Here is a 14854-nt window from a genome sequence, read left to right on the forward strand (position 1 = left end):
AAGACGTGAAGTAGGTCATTGTTATGTCCTGGCTTATCATTTTCCCTGCGATATAAAAAATAAATGAACTGGATGCTGGCCTTGTAGAATGAAAGCTGTCTTTTTTTTTTTCGTGTAGAAACTTGAAAAGCCTGACACGGAGAGAGGCGAGGGAGTGAGGCAGCGCGCTCCGAGCATGACGTGATGCACTGCTGCTTGTTCAAGGAAAGGGTACAGCCTGCTCTGCAGGGCTGTCACCAAGATCCTGTTCTTTGTCAAGAAGAGCAACCCCAAGGTCTGGAAAAAAAACATCTGTGATGCACCCCTTCATTTTCCAAAGAGCAGGATCACGGTGACGCTGCTGAGCTGGCTGGTGGCAGAGGAGGTGGGGAGAAAAGAAAGGGGAAGTATGAGGGAGCAAAGAAAGGGCAACAACCTGGGAAAGAAAAGGCAGCTTGTATAAAGGACGGCTCTGACCTGCTCTGACTTCAGAGAAGTGCTTTTGAGGCTGTTCTTTGAGAACTTGGAGGGAAAAGGCTGGAGAAGTACAAGATATTGCTGCTTTTATTATAGATTTGATTTTTAATTAAAAAAAAAAAATTTGCCAGGGCTTTCTTTAAAGAACATTTTTATCACCCAAGATATCGATCTTAGGGAAGTTTTCACTACCTGGGGAAAGGGATCAGTAACCAGCACACATTATTAACACAATAAACTCTCCCCACCCCTCCAGCTAAGTTCTGATTGAGAAGACGCTACCAAAAATGCACAGGCAAAATGAGATAAACCTGAAAAACAAAACAAAACAAAACAAAGCACAATTGCTTCAAGCCTCCCAAATTCCTAGTTAATTCAGAAAACAAATTAACCCTAACCTGCTATCTGCAGTGCCTCTGCAGGGGAACCACGGTGGGAGGCGATCCCTTTATCTCGCTTTCAAAATCCTTTTCAGCTGATCCGGGGTCACAGCTGCTCAAAAGTGCTGCATGTCCTGTATTTTGTGTGACGGTCACCAATTTGCCTGCTTGTCCTGAAGCCCCTTACCACCCTAGGGCTGCCCCACACCCCTCCAGGCGCACCAGAGGTGGGAGCTCTGCTCCGGACCTGCTGCTCTTCCCAGGGCTCTCCCTGTCGGGTCTGAGCAAGGACCGAGCAGTGGCCCCAGCAGATCGCCTGGGCACTGCTGGGGACAGGCTGGGTAAGATCTCGGTGATGGCACATAAATGTTATTAAGAAAAATAACAAAGATACCAGTTTTGCCAACCATCTGAATGAGGGAACTGCCCCTGCCCTGTGGCATATTTTATTGCCCTCCTGCTCACTGGGGTTTATAACCTGCCATGCTATTTCTGCCCCAGGAGCCCTACTTTACAGAGCAATCTGGAGAGGGGAAGGTAAATCCAAGGACTAAGCTGGAGGAGAAGAAAACATGCTTGGGCGATGTGCTGCACATTGGTGGGGCTGGTGAGAGAGGCAGAAGAGAGAGATGAGCAGAGAAACGACAGCTCTGTTTGGACACATGTCTTTGAGGAGCCAGGGACAGAGCAGCTAGCACTCAAAACAGGCATGGTATCTGCAGCATGGATGCTCTTTGCCACACCGCCTGTCAGCGCATATGCGAATCCCCTTACTAGCTTTTCTTAGCTGCCACAACCCCACCAGTTCCCCGGGTGGACTCCCCAAGACAGCTGTCAAAATGCTAGTCCGCCGCTCTCTCCGGCAGCTGGGAAAAACTTGCCTTCCTACTACGCAACCCCCTGCCCGTCAAGACAGACTAGTAGGTAACTTTCCTGCCACAGCTTTCCCGATATTTGTAGCACTCCTGGGAAGAAATCCTGCTGGCTGCCTCTGCCGGTTCCTGCTCCAGCCCTGCTCTCACCCCTGCTGTGAGCACTCTCTTCACCCATGCTTGAGCTGCGTGACCTGCATTTATGGGCATCTTCATGTGACCCCACAGGTAGATCTGCATGGCTTTCATGCCCAAGCCTAGACTGCAGTCCACCATCTCCCGTGTACACTCCTACCCCAATATTCAGTGTTGTAATCTGTGTTCCTGAAGTCGTCTGTATCTCAGAGGTATTTTCTGTACAGCAGACATTTTCTTTTCTACCCAAGCTAGAAGACCTTTATCGGTTTTCCTCCCAAGGTTATGACAAGCATCTGTTTTGTTTTTATACTAATTAGACACCCAAAGTCTCTGAATGGGGATGAACCCCAGCAGTCCGTGTGCACCAAAATTCATCACCCCACCCCGTGCACCCCACCTGCACGCCATACCCAAACCCCTCAGGACTGCTTCAAAAGGGAGCCAAGTTCCAGAGCAGCCTGCCAGACCTGGGGTTTCCTCCCCAAAATGTCCACTCTGGTGGCATGACAGATGTAAGGAGCCTGATCTCCCAGGCCTGCAGAGGGAGAGCAGGGAGGTGGCACTCCAGCTGCACAATGGGAGATGCAGAGCTTGTGTCTGGACCAGGGAGTCCTCGGTGGCCAGGCCTAAAAATGCGAACACTTTTACATATTGATAAAGTAAATGCAGGGATATCTCTTTGCATTTTGGATGTGGGGCTGTATTTAAGAATAAGGTTCCAGTTTGCAAATGAGTTGTGACAGAGGATAATGTGATCAGACCTGGCTGGAGGACCAGGAAGAGGCAGCCAGAGCCCAGGCTGATGGGGCAGAGCAGCGAGCGCAGGGGGAGACAGTCAGCAATGAGCCAGGTGGAAGGAGGCAGGTTTTGCACATCTTAAACCCAAATGCAAACATTGCGAGAGAAAGGGGAATGCAAGGGAGCGGACAGTCCATGCCCATAGGCATAGAGAACCAGGACACTGAACAGCCTCATAATGCTGAGCGATATCTCACGGTGCTTGTAAAATATGCCCAGATCGGGCTGAAATGGTCAGTAGCCAGGGTGAACAGACATCAGTACTCCCTGGAGAGCTCCACCGCCTCCCCACCGCAGTGGGGTGTCCCCAGAGGCACCTCTCACTGGGCCATACACGTCCTTGCATGGACCCTCATTTCGTGGGGGGTGCAAGCAGCTTCCTAAGGGGGGACTTAACTTCTGTCAACAGTGCTGGGAGGTGAGGGGGGCAGAGAGACCCGTCTGCTCTGCAGGGACGCTCCCACGCTCGCTTCTGCACCCACCCTCCCTAGTGAAGCTTGCCCCAGCCAATGGATCTGTGCTGACGTGCCTCTGTGGACAGTTTGGCCTGTGCATTTTTAGTTGGTTACTCTTCAAGTATGAAAAACAAGGATTGGTCCTAGTGTTATCTCTTTCGGAGCCAGCCGCTTCCTCTTGGTATCAAACTTGGAAGAACCCCATGGCTACTGCTGAAAAGCCTTTTCCCTTTCCACATTTAAAGATCTTTTCTGAAAGCAGTTGCTAGAGTCTTCTTGGTGGAGATTAAAAGCCTTGGAACAAACCAGCATAAGTGTCAGTTTTATTGAAAGTGAGCAGGCTGTGCTTCCCTGATAGCTGCCCGACATCGCAGAACAGCATCCACAGCTGGCTCCGGGGCAGCTTAGCAGAGGGGGAAAAGCCATGGCTTTTTCTGTGCTGCATGGTAACACAAAGGCAGGAAAGCAAAGAACTTGGTTCTCCAAGATTCCAAGATTCACTTGGTGCAGAGCAAGCCCTGCTGTCCAAATCTGCAGTGTCCTGGCTCAGGTGTTTGTACGTGGAGGGTCCCAGGTGCCTCCCTGATCCCCAGCTTAGCTGAGCCAGCTCAGTGCTGAGTCCAGCCCATCTCCCCGGCCACGGCTGGGGAGGAGCAAGTACTTCTCAGCACACTGTGCTACACCCCACCAAAAATCTGCTTTGGGAGAGGAACTGTAAGCAGGTTTGGGATACTGGAAAGCAGTTAGCCAGGCATTATGTTCCTCTTCTTTTTCAGGGACCGGATGAAAACCTTCAATTCCCAGGTTTCCAGGCCAGAAATGTTCAGCCATAATAGGTATACATAATCAGACGTAGAAGCCAGCCACAATCTAAGTTATTTTTTCCCTTTCAAGCGTCCTGTCTCTACACGTGGGTCCCTCACTAACTGTTCTGTTAGCAGCCAGAGTGTCACCTGGCCAGCGTACAAGGCCAGGCTCAGGAAATTGCCATTCTAGTCCCAGCTTTCCTGCTCACAGACCTCCCTCTGCCTGAGAATTTAGCTGGATTTAGAAAGAAAGAATTGCCAGAATGGTACTACCAACAGGGCTCTACAAGGCAAACCCTTCCAGGGTGTTTTATTTTCACCAGTCAGCCTAGTTTAAAACAGTTTTCTGAACAGATTGAGATTCAAAGGACTCCTTTGCTGGATCAGCTTGCCAGACTAGTGTCCTCTGTTAGCTGGGGAGGGAGGGAGAAGGCAGAATTCATGTGCCTAAAAACATAGCTCTACAGAAAAACTTCTGTAGAGTGAAAACTGGGCCTCAGTTTATCAGTGTATGAGAAGATACTTCTTAGATGTCTTGAAGTCCTCAGATTAAAGATGTGAACAAGGGCAAAGCATTATTGGTAGATAATGTGATCCTGTCTTCAAACCTACTTCTCCTGCTGCTTTACGGTTCTCCATACCTTTGAAAAAGAGTGCCAGAGCAAGAAGGACGAAAATGCTGAACCTCCCCCTCTCCAACTGTTAAGGAGAGGGATTTTCATGAAAAGGTGACCTAGGGGCTTTGAGCGCTAGCCTCTGTTAGCTACAAATACAAACCACTAAAAGGCACCAGAGCTTTCCCACTGAAGTAAAGGCATCGGGAGCAGGAGATTAATAGGTTGCCAGCTGTGTCGGCATGATAAGCCAAGCAAGGACCCGGACACTTTCTGTCGAAAGTGGATTGAGACCTCAGCAGGGACACATGGCAAATCAGCCAGAAGCCACACATGGAAAACTGAGCGAGGCAGTGTGGGCAAACATTTCTTATCTTTGCTTTACGTCAATAGAAATGGCATTGTAAAAGAGGCAGCAAGGTATTTGCTAGAGAGGAGGAGGGAAAAGTCCACAAGCTTTTTTGGCTGTACTTGTGGTTTTTAAAATGCCACTGTTTTCCTCGGAAACTTGTCACCGAAAACGAACAGGTAAAAATCACCCAGCGAGTTCTTCCAGAAGGCTGGTTGGTTGCTTGTTTCGGTGGATTTAGCCGGGCTGGGCTGTGCCGGCAGGAATGCTGCCTGCCACTGCTGTTGCACTCCAAAGGCAGCTGGGGAAGTACAACCTCTTAAACCAGCCCAAAACACAGCTGCGATAATTATCCCATCTACTCTGATTTGCCACGAAATGGGGCTCAGGGGAGGGGCAGACCTCAGAAATCTGGGGCTCTCTGCAAGGTGATGCTCTCCACAGCCGTCTCCCCATTTCCCACAGGTCCTGCATCTCCAGCAGCCCGTCCCAGTTACCTCAGTCGGCTTTTGCTTTGCTTTCTGGTTTTATTGTTTTCTTTAGGGCTAATTAACAGAAAAGTGGATGAGGCCCAGATTTTCTTGCGTGGATTTTTTTTTGTTGGTGGTAGTTTTCATTTTGCTGCGTTTTCTTTTTGCTTTTAAGCTGTTTTGACAATGCAAGAAAAACATCTTTCCTACCAGAGGCAGAACTGAGCAAGAAGACTCAGCGAGGAGAATAATAATTAGGGAAAGGCCACGAGCAGGTTTCACCTCCTTGGTGGGGTCCAATTTTGCAGCCTCACCCTGTGTGGGTAATGGGCGCTCACTGCACCTCCGCTGTCAGCACCCTGGAGCAGGGAAAGGCACAAATATTCCCACCACATAGGAGGTGTGCAGGTGTCAGCGGGAGGTGAGCCGGGAAGAACAAAAGGCTGGGATAAATACAGCTGAAACCTCACAGCCTGGATCCATATGGCGCCTGGATCCATCCCTGCCCTGTGGAGCCTCGGGCTGGACGGAGCAAAGCTCGTCACTGGGTTGTGGCCAGGGGTGGGCTCGCTGCAGCTGGGTGGCTTGGGGCAGGGCCGCCTGCCACACCGCCAGCCGGGAGCTGCGGCTCCCGACACCCTCCTCCTGCCGCAAGTCCTCACCCGTGGTGCGCGGGGCTCTGCAGGGACGTTAAACGTGTGCCTGGGCGCTGGCCTGGAAACCTGAAGGCACTCTGTCAAAAGGTCCAGCTGTGACTGTTCAAGTATCAAAATAATGATTGTAGATAAAACAGTGCATTTTCGTGTAATGCCTTAATTGATGAACACAGATTCTCTGTATTCGCAGTCCCTGACACCATGGTGATGGACGTGATCGAAGAGCAGAGACAGGTGACCCAATAGCTAAAAGACTGATCATCTCCCTGTTAACACAGGCATGGGGAAAGTGAACATGAAAAATTCATGATGCTGAACTGCTTTCTGTTTTTCTCAGCAGAGGAACTTCAGGCAATGCGGCTGTCAAGCCCTGAGCACCCTCTGCTCTTCCTGACCCCACCAATTTCCTCTGCACAAACTATCCGTATGGATTTGACACGTGGTCTCCGAGAGGCCCCGAGGCCTCATACATCCCAGTAAGGCAAAGCATAGGGGGTGGAGGAGCCTGGCCCCTGCCTAAGCTTCTGCAAGTCCCTAAGGGTCAAGTTAAGTGCAAGCCTGACCCTGTTCTCGGGACCAGACTTGCCCGGTGCATGCTTTAAGCCGCCCAGCCTCACCAGGCTGGGTTTTGTCTCAGCCGCAGAGCTCAGAGAAGGTGGCCCTGTCTCGCCCTGTGCGGTCCTGGGCAGCAACCCCACCAGACCTGGGGCACATCTCCTTGGCTGGCTCATCCTCACCGACGCGAGGGGCTTCGAGCCCTGGGGCTGGGGCAGGAGGTTGGGAAACAAGGACCTGAAGGCTGCACTGGAGCCACGTTGGCCTTTCAGTGTCCTCACGGGTGCGTTTTTCCTGTCAGACCCAGGGGCTGAGCAGCGCTTCCCTGCCCCGCAGGGATGCTGGGATGAGTAAATCCATTAAAAGCTGTGCAGTGCCGAGACACCAAGGCTACAGCTACATAAATTAATAAGACAGGCCAGGGAATGTTTTCCACCCCCGAGACCCATCGGCATGCCCAGCCATCCCCAGAGGGATGAGCTCTTGTCCCCCCGGAGCAGGAGAGCTGTGCCCAAACCGCCTGCTGGGAACACTCCCCGGCTCCCGAAACATGCCTGGGCACCGGCTGCGGGAATATTCGCTTGGTCTGGGACAAACGCATGCAAGGACAATGCCAGCCATTTAACTGTGCGGGCAACCGCCTGGGCCTGCACCCTGCCTCCGCTTTGTTTATTAGTTTGTTAGTACCTTGCTGCTAGCCTACACGAGTATAGACAGAGAGCCTGCCATTAACAAGGGCAATAAAGTACCTGCGAGGGAAGAGTCCCAAGTGTTTCGTCTGGTTTTGTAAGAAAAAGGTGCTTTCTCATCTGGGGTTCAATCTCTTTTGTCCTGGTCACTCCAGAGCTGGGTAGGGTGATTTTTTGCACGGTGCCTAGCAGAGGGAGCCCTGGCTGCCGGGCAGCGCTGCTGTCCCAGTGGATGTTGCTGCTATTACAAATAATAATACGACCAGGTTTAAGACAGGCCTGCCTTGCAGGAATATAAAGATCCGAGTGGCCAGCTTACCAAAGGGAACAAAGAAATAATTATAGGGTCAGGGATAAAATAAGGAAAAAAAAAACTAAAAGAAAAACAAAGAGCCATTGAGAAGAGGCACAAATTAGTTAGGTCTCGAGTGTCATTCCCCATCTGATAAAACAAAAATGTCCAGAGCAACAATTAACAAAAAAATATGAGGGGTAGAATGTCTCCTTTTGGCTCCAGGTACTGACCATACACAGAGCTCTTTTTTTTTTTTTCTTGTGCTTTGGGTTATCTTACATCTTGGTTAATGTGGAGCTGGTTGCGTGTGTGTGTGTGTGTGTGGTGCAGTCCCCGCGGGTTCGGGAGCTGCCTTTTGTGACGGGCAGCCCTCCTGAAGGGAAGCAAAGGAGCAAAGCGGGTGCAGAGGAAACAGGAATGTGCTTTGGTGGTCCTGGGAAATACGCCTCAGGGGTAGGAATGGGAGCTTGACAAGGACTCAAAACTAGAGGCAAATCCAGCATGTGGTTAAGGATGGGAAGACAGCACCGAATAAAACCAAAGCACAGAAAAGGAAAGCTGCAGAGAGTGCCGTTCCCGGCTTCAGCACATTGAAGAGAAAGGGAACAATCTATTCTCCACAGCATGTGGAGGTAAATAAGGCAAGAAATAATGAGCTTAAATTACACCAAGGAAAGCTCAATACAGATGGCAGGAAAAACTTTCTAATGGTACGGACAGTTGCATATTGTAGTTACCTCCAGGGGCTGAGGCATCTCCAGCAAGGTGAGGCACCCGGGGCTGTCAGGAATGGTTAGGGACAGCTGATTTTATTTCGAGGCAGCTGGGATGTGCTGATGTTTCCTGACAGTTTCTCTTCCAACTATGCTTTTGGAAAACAATCCAAGGACTGTAACGTGCAATGGCTCCATGACGATTTTCACTGACAACACTACGGAAACCAGACAAAGCCTAGGATACATTTGAGTACTCTTGCCCCCTCACCTTAATATTTGTTTGCATGCGTGGAAGTAGGTGCGCCTGTTTGATTCACTTTTTCTCCATCCACTTCACTGACGACCTCCTCTTGCCCTGTGGATCACTGGGGTGTCCCTGGAGCGCAGCCTGAAAACCACAGGGCTGGGTGTCCTCCTAGGAGCCTTTTTGAGTCCCTTCCCCGTGCGAGTGCAGCCAGCTCATCTCTGTGGGTGAGGCACACACGGGTGCTGGGTGCCGAACGCTGCCTAAGCAGCCTGTGATAAAACATAGTCAAGAGCTAGAGGTACAGCTAGATCCTGTTAAATGCTGTCTGTTCTGGATTTCAGATTGCTCTATATCAGAGAAAGATCACAGAAACAAGAAATGACACTTGCCTCTTACAGTTTAGTGTTTGGAAGCAGCAGTTATTCTTCCCTATATTATATCATTTACCCGTATCATACCATCTCTGTATGGTCTCGCTGGAAAAGTCCCCATTTGGTTTGCAGTGATTCCTCTTTCCTTCCCTGCTGGATCAACGGACTCAGCTGGTGCCCTCAAAATTGGTCTGAATTCCTTCTACCTTTCACAGCAGCTAGTGGCATTGTAGGTTATTCAGTCAAAGTTTGCCCAACAATCTTGTGGCACGAAGCAGAAGGGAGAAGCCCTATCTTTACTGCATTAGCTTTTGTCATTCAAATAATTAACATTTCTTTTGTCAGTAACCTGAAGAAACATGAATTGAAGATGAACAAATAAAAATGTAATTTTTTTCCTGATGCAATAAGGACTGGATTCTGCAAACCCTCGTGCAGCTTGTTTCCCTGTTAACCCAAGCATAAACGTGCTTGTGTTCAAGACCTCTCTCCCCTGACTGTAGCTCTTCTGCACGGCTTGTCCTTCAAAAGCTAAATGACAATAATAAATTGTCCTACTTAAACAAGGGACCTACTTCACCTTTTCACCACACACATGAAAAAATGGCGGTGCTAAACACACTTAAAGATCAAAGGCCTGGTATGCAAAACAGGTCCTGCGCACCAAACTGACGGGCTTCTTACGGATTTGTTGCTATGGTGCTATTGCCTTGACAAGCTAAAATATCCCTTGTCGGCCTCCGTGGGAGTCTGGACAGAAAAGTAACCATCAAAAAATAACCGAATATTGTCTTTGACTACAGTCACCAAGCATTTAATTTTTTTTTTAAGCTTTAATCACCCTTAACTTCACGTTTGGCTATTAACCCACCAACTGATCATTAACTGTACGGACTGAATGTCTGATTTCCAGAGGATTGGTCCAAAGCTGGGTTGGTTTTTAGTTTTTTTTCTGAAGGACTTTAATACCTCCCACCAGCACAGAGACAATCTATTGAATCCCCTGTAAGACTCCAGAGCTGAGCAGGGAGGTACTTGCAGGTTATCTGCCTAGAAACACACTGCTCAGAGCTGATAAACTCACTGAGGCTCTATCCTGCTTTCCAATTTAACTCAAGCCTTGCTAAGCAGCAGGAGTAACCTGACTGAATTGTTGGGGGTCACAGCTTGAGGTCTTTAATCAACATTCCCAGCTTAATCAATGGGAGTTTAGCTAGCCTGAACCCAAATCAGGATATTTCTGGTATTTACCCTGGTGCTTGTCCTTTTCCTATCAGGACAACTGGTTAGGGATAAATGTAATGTTGCTGCAGAAATTATCAAATGTCAATTGGACTTCTTTTTCTTTACCCCCTCCAGCTTTAAAATGCCTACAGCTGAAATTTTCTAGCGGCAACTTGCTTAGGCTGGTTAGAGACATCTGCCAATAAATGAAAGGAGCAATTTTTTTTCATTAATAAATTCTTCTGACTCACGGTTCTTATCCTAAGCCACAAGACCATCCTTCCCTCCTGACTTAAGATCCGTAAGACCTAAGAAGCTGACTCTGACTCACTGGAGGGCTGGGATTGCACTGTATCTGCTATGTGCATCTTTCTTCCAAATACAACGCAGCCAGAAATAAGATGGGAGAAAGCCTCCAGTACACTGGCCCTGATTTCTCTTTGGGAATCGCTGGGCTTTTGGTTGCTCCCTTTGGTATGAGAATGAATTAAGCTCAGATTTGTAAACAGCGGTCTAACCACCCTCGCACTGACAGGCACAAACGTCAGGAAATATGTAGTTAGTTCCACCGGCACTGCATCTTTGAACTTTAATTGTAAGCACCTCTGTCATACCAGGGGAAGTAGGACAACACATCTGGAACTAAAAGCTTCCTGCTAGACTTTTCACACTAACTATTTCCAGCTTTTTTCCAGATAGGAGTTTTCAGCAAAATATTTTCTAGTTAAAAAATACTGATTCCTTACAACTATTGTTTTTCTTGTGGGAGCTACAAAAGAAAACATGCCCAATACATTTCATAAATAAAAGTAATAAGGAAAAAAAATATGAATATCAAAGCATTATTTTTTTCCATTGTTGACATTTCGAATAGTATTTTCTTTATTCAAATGTCTTCTACAATTTAAATAATTTTACTTTTAAGTGATCAAAAAAAATCAGCCTGAAAGTACTGAAATGAAATATTTCCATTGACTGCATTTTTATTGTTTGCCTTCAAATATTTTCCACGGCTTGATTTTCTATCCCATTTTGTGACTTGAGGGACTTTTTCCATTTCAAGTACCTTCTCTCCGCCGAAAATAGTAACCAGATATTTTGTGCCTGAATAGAAAATAGGATGAAGTTCCAGCTAAGACAGCCCACATGTGCCTTTGGAATATGTTCACAGAGGAGCAGCACACCTGTGCCATCGCTTCGGGTACAGCAAGGCTCTGCTGTAAGTCAGGCAGGAGAGGAGTGCCCCATCAGATCAAACGTGCTACTGGCCTCCTGCGAGGAGTTGCCAGCACAAGGCTCGGCAGGAACAAGAAAGTGGACAGGAATAGACAAAAAACTGGGGGAGAATCATTTCTCTGTGTGTATTTGTTGAATTTTCCAGTTGCAGAAATGCAATCATGTCGACTCTCAGTCAGCAGGACGAATGTCCCAGTGAAGCAGAAGCACCAGGTTTCCAGTATTTGTTTCTACTGCTAAAATCCTGTTACTGTGCATAAGGAGGGACTGTTCCTGATGGGGAAAAAGTTCACAGTGAAGTACCAGGCTGTGGCACTGGAGCCAAGAAGTTGCCGAGGCAGCTGCTGCTCCTTTCTTTACCCACGTTGCATGCCTGCCTCCAGCCCTGCACCGTGGTGGGACCAGGAGTGCACCAGTAACTCTGGCTGCATCCTGCGCATTTGTAAAGCTGCCTCCTCAGGCTGCGGCAAGCCACACCAGAAAGGTTCTTCCAGCTCCCAGGAATGAAGTACCACCTCTGCCAGTAGAGTTTATAAAAAGCTGGCAAAAAAGCCCCAGTATAACTACAACCACTTCCATGGTCACAGTTGTCATTGCCCCTGAGGGAAAAAACCACAATAAAACCTAGACCCAGGAGTAGCAGCGCTGTGCCAGCCCTGCTTGCTGCACGCCCTGGGCTGGGATGCTGCGGTGCTTGGGCTGCTGAGCTGCTGGGTGTGGGGCTGCGGGGATGCTGAGCTGCAGAGCTGCAGAGCTTTGGGGCTGCTATGCAGCTTGCATGTTGTGCTGGATGGGTGGTGGGCTGTGGGGAGGCTGGGCGGTAGGGCTGCGGGGATGCTGGGATTCAGGGATTGGGGGCTGGATGCTGGGCTGTGCGTCTGCAGAACTGTACGTCTGGGTGCAGGTCTGCCGGTGTGCTTGTCTGTGGGGCTGTTGGGACGCTGAGCTGGGGGACTATGAGGCTGCTGGGGGGTAGGCATGTGGAAACGATGGAGGGCTGTGGGCTGGGTCCCAGGCTGCGGGGGTGCGGGGCGGCGGGGCTGCAGGCGCACGGAGCTGCGTGCGGGTCTGCAGGGCTGCGGGGCTGGGCCGTGAGGCCGCTGGGCTGAAGGTGGGTGGGAGACGTGGGGATGCGGAGCTGCTGGGCTGGGTGCTGGGCAGCGGAGATGCTGGGATGCGGGGCTCGACGCGGGGCGGCGGGCGCGTTGCGGCGGCGGCGGCCGCCCCCTGCTGTCGGTGCTGCGGCGGCCCGGGGGCGGCCCGGGGGGGAGGCGGAGCCGGGGCGGGGCGGGGCGGTGCCGGTGCCGGTGCCGGTGGGGAGGGCGGCGGGGTGCCAGCCCGGCCTCCGGGGAGCACCTCTCCGGCCGCATCCCGGTGCGGAGCCGGGGTGAAGGGCCGGGGCCACCGCCCTCCCCTGGGAGCTGCCCCGGTCCCGCTGCCCGTGCGAGGCGCTTGTGACATCCCTTTCCTTTGGGGCCTGGCAGGCTGTGGGGCTGCCCCCGCCCTCTGCCCTGGGAACGGCCGCTTCCCTGCAGGCCCGTCCCCAGTTTTGGCTATAGCAGCGGCCTGAATTTGCAAGATCCTGACATATCGTGGGGTTTTTTTCTTTTTTCCCTTTGTGCCTAGAGCTGGCAACAAAGGAGCCTGCATTCTCCATGCGAGACGTCCCGTGGTGCCATCAGTTACTGATTTATACCATTAGTGAGAGCTTAGAGATCACAGCATCACACTTGGGGGCTATTTGTCCACTAGCTGGAGTCACTCACAGGACACCAAACCTTGGCATCGTCCTCATTTTCAGCTCACTGTGGCCGTGTGCGTAGCACAGCTGCGAGCAGGAATGGCACCCGGAGCCCTCGGCACCCCTCTTTTCCAAACTGCAGGGCATCCCCATTAAGCAGCACAACAAACTCCTTGGTGGTTCCTTCCCCTGGGGAACCCTGCAAGCTCCCTGGCCTCCCGTGATGGGGCTACTTTTTAAATCTCTTATTATATACTTTTGCTTCCTACCCTGAAAAACCTCCACTGTCAGAAATGTCCTGGTGTAAGTAGAAATAGGCTGTGCTGCACTCATTTCTTAATCTCCTCTTGGATGAACTAAATAATTACTCACCTGGTTAATTACTTCTCATCAAATATAGACAGTACTAACCTCTAGGACATTGCATGCAGTACAGTGAGTTTCCCAGAGCTGTCCTGTACTGCTTGTGCAGTGTTAGCAGCACAGCTAGAGCTCAGGGAGCGAGATCCAGTACAGCGTGTTTCTCAGCCTTCACATGCTCTGTGGACCGCTTTCGGAGTCTTTTCAAGCACCCAAAAACTGGTGCTTGAACTGCTCACAAACAGCAGGAGGAAATCATACGGGGTTTTACCCAGTTTTAATTTGCAGACCCCAATATTTTCCAGCGGAGGTGCAGACCATCTGTCATGAATTTAAGGCAACTGACAAAAGGGTTGATTTTCTTAGCTCCCTTTCCCCTACAGATAACCCATAGATCCCCTCAGGGCCTGCAGACAATAGGTTGCAAACTGTTGGCGTTGATAGATGAGCTTCCTCCCCCTCCACACAGCCTGGAAAAGTGCTTGCTTGTCTCTTATTTAAACAAATTAAATATTCCAACCCCAAACAATGCTAGAGCTAATAATGGAAACAGGTACCAGTTTAGAATTCGACTCCCCTACCTCCTGATCCTTTCCATCCCCACCCCTCTGTTCTGGCACCCGCTTCTTAGATTTTTTTTTGATACCGAAGTGCACAGATGTGTGGATGTGTGCGTGTATACGGACTTGCAATGTTAACCAGAATGCCTGAGTGAGGCGAGGGACAAAAAAATCATTCCAATGGTATCAGTGGATACCATTTCAAACTGTGGCTTTGATGTAGAGTTTAAGCTGGCAAGATGGGGAATTACAGTCTTTACAGCAACAAGAAAAAAATCACTTTCTGCCTTTCCTATTCCTAAGAGGCTCCTCTGCCTCAGCTGACCAATACTGTCTGTATCAGCTCCCAGGGATGGGAGCCAGTCATAGACAGAACCAAATACGTATAGCTGCAGCACCAGCAAGAATGCAGATATACAGAAGCAAGGACGCATTTAGTTCTGTGGACTCCTGGAGGCAAGCTTGGCTTGCAGCCCCCAATACCTGTGTGCCAAGGTACTTGTATGCACTGCAGTACAGACGTGTTCAAACCCTCGCACCACAAAGTACTGGAACGATTCTAAGGGTGGGAAGGCATCTGGCTAGCAAACAAGCTTTGTGTGTTTGGGCCTGGCTCGTTTAAAACCCTTGTTTCTTCCAGAATATTGGAAGTAATGAAAGTGCCTGCAGTAAAATACCCGATAAGCCTCTCCTCCTCTATAGAGAAGGTAAATGCATGTCATTTTCCAATTAGCTTTTGCTCTGAGCAATTATGTTGATCAAATAATTGAATAAGTGACAGGAATGTGGATTCTGGAGACAGTTAATTTCATTCATCTGCCAGTTTATAGCTTGACTTGCATGAACACATAAACCAGGCTAATGTG

This window comes from Calonectris borealis, chromosome 3 (genome assembly GCF_964195595.1).
Source record: "Calonectris borealis chromosome 3, bCalBor7.hap1.2, whole genome shotgun sequence".
NCBI lineage: Eukaryota > Metazoa > Chordata > Aves > Procellariiformes > Procellariidae > Calonectris > Calonectris borealis.